We start from the raw sequence: 6,556 nt of genomic DNA, 5'->3' as shown, positions 1-6,556 counted from the left end.
CAGCAATAGGCATGCAGATGTAAATGGCAAACCTCATTAGACCTCAATCATACAAGGATTACAGGGAACAAAGTAAAGCTGACAGAGGAAGAAAAAGTCTTCCATGAGGCAGAGCACACTAAATGATTTGTAAGACAAAATGTTATTCATATACAATTTAGGATTGTATATTTGTATTCGTATACATGAATCATATAGTACATAATTTATATGTTATAATTGAAATTATATGTATAGGTTATATATTATATAAGGTATATATTATGTATAAGAATTATACATACACTTATAGTCCTAATATGTACTCACAGATATTTGAATGTATATATGTAATAACAACTTAAAAAATGAGTCCATTAGTTTGTAATAAAGAAAGAATAGGTATTCAGGATCATTATTCAGAGAGAAGTGAAGGAAAAAACAATGTAATTTCTCTATATTATGAAAAATAACAGTGCAGTTCTATTAATTGGCATTAAAAGTTGATTTATAGCTTCTATATTTTTAGTGTTGTTCTTTATCTTTCCTTACTAAGTAGTTAAATATGTTGTGAAATTAATTATCCTTCAATTCACATCAAATTTTTTTAGAGTTGTCCTCTACAACTGTGGATCCTGCATGGAACCAGAGTAGAACTTCTTCATATGGGAGATGATTGTGAAGCTGGTCTGTTTGAGGGGACCCTGGCAGTGTGATCAGGATCTATCCCTGGTGTAGGAACCGGCTTTCTGGATCCCATTACCAGTGGTAGGACACACTGCTCACCCTTGATGCGGCCAGGAATGGCGTGGTCCTGCCTCATCCAAATGTACCAGACTTAGCTGTCCTCTCATGAGAGAACTTACATTGTTGGAGGAGTGGATGAACTTTCCCTGTTGGAGATGGGTTGGGGAGGGGGGAAGGCAGGGGCAGATCAGGAGGGTGGAAGAGAGGGGGTTCTGTGGTTGCTATGTAAAATGAATAAAAAAAAAGAGAGAGGGTATACACCCAATATGTTAGCCAAGGAAATGTGTGTTAAGGCTAGCCCCCTCCAAAGAAAATAGATGCTTGAGCAAAGGTGAATCTTGATAATAAAATCAATAGAGCATTAAAAAAGTTGTCCTTTAATAAAAACAATGGATTAAACTAATTTATACTTGAATGACAATGAATGCATGGAGATAATTATAATTACTCTCAGCTTTAATCTAATAGTAAAAAATGAGACTATAATTTCTCACAATATAGACATTTCTTGTTTTAGAACATGTTGAAAATAATAACTTATTCATTTTAACTATGGGACAGGAGAGCCTAACATCCTGTACTGACTAAAAGATTGAGTAAAAAACAAGGTGCATTTTTCTGATGCTTCTAAGATACACACTTCACAATCAAGGTCAGTCATTACATACTTTAAAAAGATTATAAAATATTACAAGGAAATGAATCTAAGATTAAAGCAGGCATTGCTATTTTTGTATTATATGATAAAATAAATTTCAAACCTAAACTAAACAGAATAGGTTGAGAAAGATATTACATAATAATCAAAGGGAAAATGCAGTGAAAACATCTAACAATTATAAGCATTGCATCAAATACCAGGCACAAAAGTTTTTAAAAGGAAGAGTAGTGCTGCTAAAATCACATATTGATAGGAACACAGTGACACTAGCTGACTTCAATACCCTAATCACACAAATAGGTTGATCCTCCAGACATAATCTAAGCAAAGAAACACTGGAGTTAGATAACATCATGAATCAAATAGACATGAAAAACATCTATGAAATGCAACAACAAAATACTAAAGAATATTCCATTTTTCAAGAATTCACAAAGCTTCCTCCAAAATTGACCACAAATAAGAAATAAACAGATCTCCACAGTTATAAGAAAATTGAAATAATACCATAGACTATATCCTACCACTATGAATTAAAGCTGGATATCAACAATATCAACAGGAAATATACAAACTCATGGAAGTTGAACAACTCACCACTGAATGAACAGTGGGTCAAGACAGAAACCAAGAATGAAAATGAAAACACAGCATATCCAAAGTATGAGACACAATGAAGGCATTTCTAAGAGGCAAGTTCAAATTACTGAATGCCTACATAAACACACTGAAGTGATTTCTCATTAATAACTTAATTACACAATTGAAATCTCTAGAAAAACAACATTTAAAAATGGTAGATAAAAAGGAAATAAGAGGGCTACAAATCATGGCTATAAAAATCAAGGATGAAATCAATGACTTAGAAACAAACAGCAACAGCATAAACCAAATGAAGAATAAAAGAAATGAAAGGTTGTTTCCTCAAAGAAATCAAGAAGATGACAAGGCCTTAGCCAAATTAGTCAACAAAATGAGAGAGAATATCTAAACTAATGAAGCTAGATATGAAAGAGATGGCTTTACAACAGATCCTGAGGAAATTGAGAGAAACACAAGGACATACTTGTGGGTGCCACACTGACTCCAGCTTGTGGCCTGATTCCATCTTGACTTAAGATCAGAGAGTTCAAGCTTGTCTTTGCTCCTCAAGGCTGAATAACAGGATGTTTGGACAAAGGTGTGGTTACTAGATGTAGCTAGAGTTTTCCTGCCTGGCCCACAGTCAGGACAAATCTCTCTCACCTGCCAGTTCCACAGCCTCTCAGACCCGACCAAGTAAACACAGAGACTTACATTGCTTTCAAACTGTATGGCCATGGCAGGTTTCTTGCTAACTGTTCTTATAGCTTAAATTAATCCATTTCTATAAATCTATACCTTGCCACATGGCTCGTGACTTACCGGCATCTTCACATGCTGTTTGTCATCGTGGCAGCTGGCAAAGTCTCTCTGACTCAGCCTTCCACTTCCCAGCTTTATTCTCCTCCTTGTCCCGCCTATACTTCCTGCCTAGCCAATGGCCAATCAGTGTTGTATTTATTGACCAATCAGAGCAACACATTTGCCATCTCCTTTTAACTACGTGGAGTGGCCTTAATAATTTCACCAATACTAGATGTTTTGTTGATTAAGAAGGTGTTTATGCTTGTTTGTTCCTTGAACCATGGTGAGAAAGAAGGTCTTTTGCCCCCTTGCTTTGGGTATAAAAAGGCTATGAGAAATAAATTTGGGGCTGCTGTAGTATTCACTGAGAGCCGTCCTGATTCTGTCTTCTGTCTCTTGTATTTTTCTCTCCTAATCCTCACTCCCCTACTCAGGTACTATTGGACAAGTTGACTGGTTCTGTCATGTGGAGCCCAAACAAGGAATCTGAAAACAGGTGGTTTTGTGAAGGACACTCAGGTGAATGGAGAACTCAGAAATTATTAAAGTGTAAGTGCAATGAGTAACTCGGGAATAAAATTGTAAATATGAGGCAGGATAATAGTAGACATCTGTTTATACATTTGCTTCAAGACATTTTAAAAGCCAGAGGAGCTAAAAAGTAAGGCAGCAGTAAAATACTGAAAGTTTTAGAGCTTGTAAAGCAGGAGTGCCCTTGGGGTCCCAAGCATGGGATCTTGGAAACAGACACATGGTGGAGAATTGGAATGAAAATCCAACAGCATTATGATGAGTATGGGCCTGAAGAGGTACCAGTGAATGCTTTTATTCTGTGGGAACTTATCAGGGACAATTTCGATTTGTGCCATGAACAGCAGAAGGTATTTCCCCGTGAAACGGTTAAACAAAACATTCAATGCCAACAGAGGAGCCACTAGACACAGACTCCTTTACAAAATTGTTTGATGATGATCAGTTCAATCTTGGTGATGAAGCTGAGCTTAAGGAAGAAACCACTAAATAGCATAATCAGGAGTTTTCAACTGCTCTGCTTCTGACCATGAATATTAAGCAGCACAGATTTTGTCTCTGCAGGTCTCCTCTGCTTGGAAGAACACTCCTCTTTCTACTGTAGGGGCTGGATTATATCCACCCTACCATCTATTAGGGTAGAAAATTTGCCTATGATTACTATGGTGCAAAGTCCTCCAGGAACATGGCAAACCCTCACCCTTAGTCATGCATCTCCCCTGCAAGCTAGTGTTAGAGAACAGCTAGCAGAGGGAAGGATGTGCAAGGATTTCAAATGTTCCCAGGGATCAATAGAAGCCTTGCCTCACAGGGATTGGAAACAGATGGTCAAAGCTTGCCTGTCATGAGAGGATTACCTGTTGTGGATTCAAGAGAGGGAAGCATTGGGCTAATAAATGTAAATCAAGGAAGGATACCAAGAGGAATACACTGTGTTATATAAATGATATTTTGCTTACCCATAAAAATGAAGGAGTTTTGCTTGCCATGTCTCTACAGCTTCAGCAGAGTCTTGATCATGCAACAATGTTATATGCCACAGGAAAGTACAAAGACATCTGCCTTTTCAGTATTTGGGACACTTATTGTATTCTAAAGAAATTAAACCTTAGAAAATAGAAATTAGGAAACATAGCTTGCAAACTTTGAAAGGTTTTCAAAAATTATTTGGGATATTCAATGGCTATGGCCCTATTTGAAGTGGTCTGTGGGCGATCTGGAGCCCCTCAGTGAGATTCTTACAGGAAATAGTGATCTTAGTTTCCCTAGTTATCTTACAGATGTTGCTGGACAAGTACTCGCTCAGGTGAAGCACGCCATTCAACATCAGCAAGTATGCTATGTTGACTATGCAAAACCATGGGGAATCTATGTACTTCCTACATGACATACTCCAACAGCTGTGTTATTGCAAATTGTGCTGTTATTGTGTTTGAATCTAGCTGTTTCACCAGCCTGAGTGTTGAACTCTTATTATGAAGCAGTTGCTTGTTTAACACAGAAAACCTGGATAGATTCTAAGTGATATTTTGGTAGAGAACCAAGTGTGATCAACATTCTTTTTACTAAACATCAAGCTGATTGTTTATTTTAATATAATGATATTTGGGCAATTGCTTTTGCTCAGTTTTGGGGCCAAATTGATCAGCATTTTCCAGCTGATTGATTGTTTCAATTTGCCCAAATGCATTCATTTATAGTTTCTAAAGTTGTGATAAAAGATCCCATAAAAGATGCTATGCTGGTTTTTACTGATGGTTCCTTCAATGGAAGAGTTGCTTATGTCATTAATGGTAAAGGTTATGCAGTACAAACAGCTCCAGCTTTAGCCCAGGTAGTAGAATTTTGAGCTGTGTCTATGGTTTTCCAGTTTTTTTGTAAATAGCTCATTTAATTTGTATACTGATAGTCATTATATTTTCGTGCCCTTCAATTTATAGAGATGGTTTCCTGCATTGAGAGTACTAATGGTCATGTCAGGATGTTATTTCAGCAAATTCAAGATGCTGTTTATTGAAGAAAGTGGTCATGCTTTGTGGTTCATATTAGGGCTCATTACAATCATCATGCCCGTCTAGTTGATGATAATACATCAGCTGATAAATTAACACAGATGGTCACCTCGTCCCAGGTAGAGTTAGCTCAACAGTCACATGCCCTTCATTATCAGAATAGCAGAAGTTTAAGAAAACAATTTGACCTTACCAGGGAATTTGCTAATCAGATTGATAAACAATGTGATGTGTGTCCACAGTATTTGCCTGTGCCTTCCTTAGGGGTAAATCCTTGAGTCCGTCTTCCCAATCATTTACGAAAAATGGATGTTACGTTGCAGAATTTGGCAAATTAAAATATGTGCATCTTACAGTCAATACCTATTCAGGTTTTTTGATGGCTATTGGGCAAGTTGGGGAAGCTACCAAGCATGGGAAAGTTCATTACTTAAAAGGTTGTTCATATATGGGGATTCCTAAAATTATAAAAACAGATAATGATTTGGGATATATTAGTAAAGTTTTTCAGCAGTTTTGTTCCCAATGGAAAATTGAGCATAACACAGTCATTCCTTATAATCCTAAAGGACAAGATATTGTTGAATGAGCCCATGGCAGTCTCAAGATCCATCTTCACAAAATAAAAAGGGGGACTTATATCCTCAATCACCATATAATGCACTCAATTATTCCCCCTTTATTTGAAATATTTTGAAATTGAATGCCCATGAGCAATATGCCACATATAGATTTTGGCATGATGGCACTCAAACAACTTCTGCTGAGGTGAAATGTAAGGACTTTTGCACTGGGTTATGGAAGGGATACAACCCTCTTTTGATATGGGGTCAATGGCGTGTTTGCATTTATTCACAGGCAGAAAATGAAGCTAGATGGCTGTCTCAGCATTTGGTGTGGTGTGCAGAAGAGAGGAATGCCAGTCCAGATGATATTGTGGTTGCTGATGCTTTCCCAGAGGGATTGGAGTGAGATTTACTGAACCCAGGTTCCTGATCTCCCAATATTTCATCCTCTAGTCTGGAAAAGGAAGGAGATTATGGTCATGGTTAATGATTTTCAGCTTCTTGATTGACATGCTACACAATTTTCCCAACCTCTGTGAGTATTAATTATTCTGGAACCAGCTGAGAAATGCCTACCTGTTTTTCCAAAATAAACCTGTGACTGTGTGTTTGGCCACTTATCCACACTATATCTTGGGACAAGGAGGTCACTTTTGCCAGTATAGTGTTTATCT

The sequence above is a fragment of the Peromyscus californicus genome, unplaced genomic scaffold (assembly GCF_007827085.1).
Source record: "Peromyscus californicus insignis strain IS unplaced genomic scaffold, ASM782708v3 Scaffold_4__1_contigs__length_199733344, whole genome shotgun sequence".
NCBI lineage: Eukaryota > Metazoa > Chordata > Mammalia > Rodentia > Cricetidae > Peromyscus > Peromyscus californicus.
Note: the sequence above shows the minus strand (reverse complement) of the source record.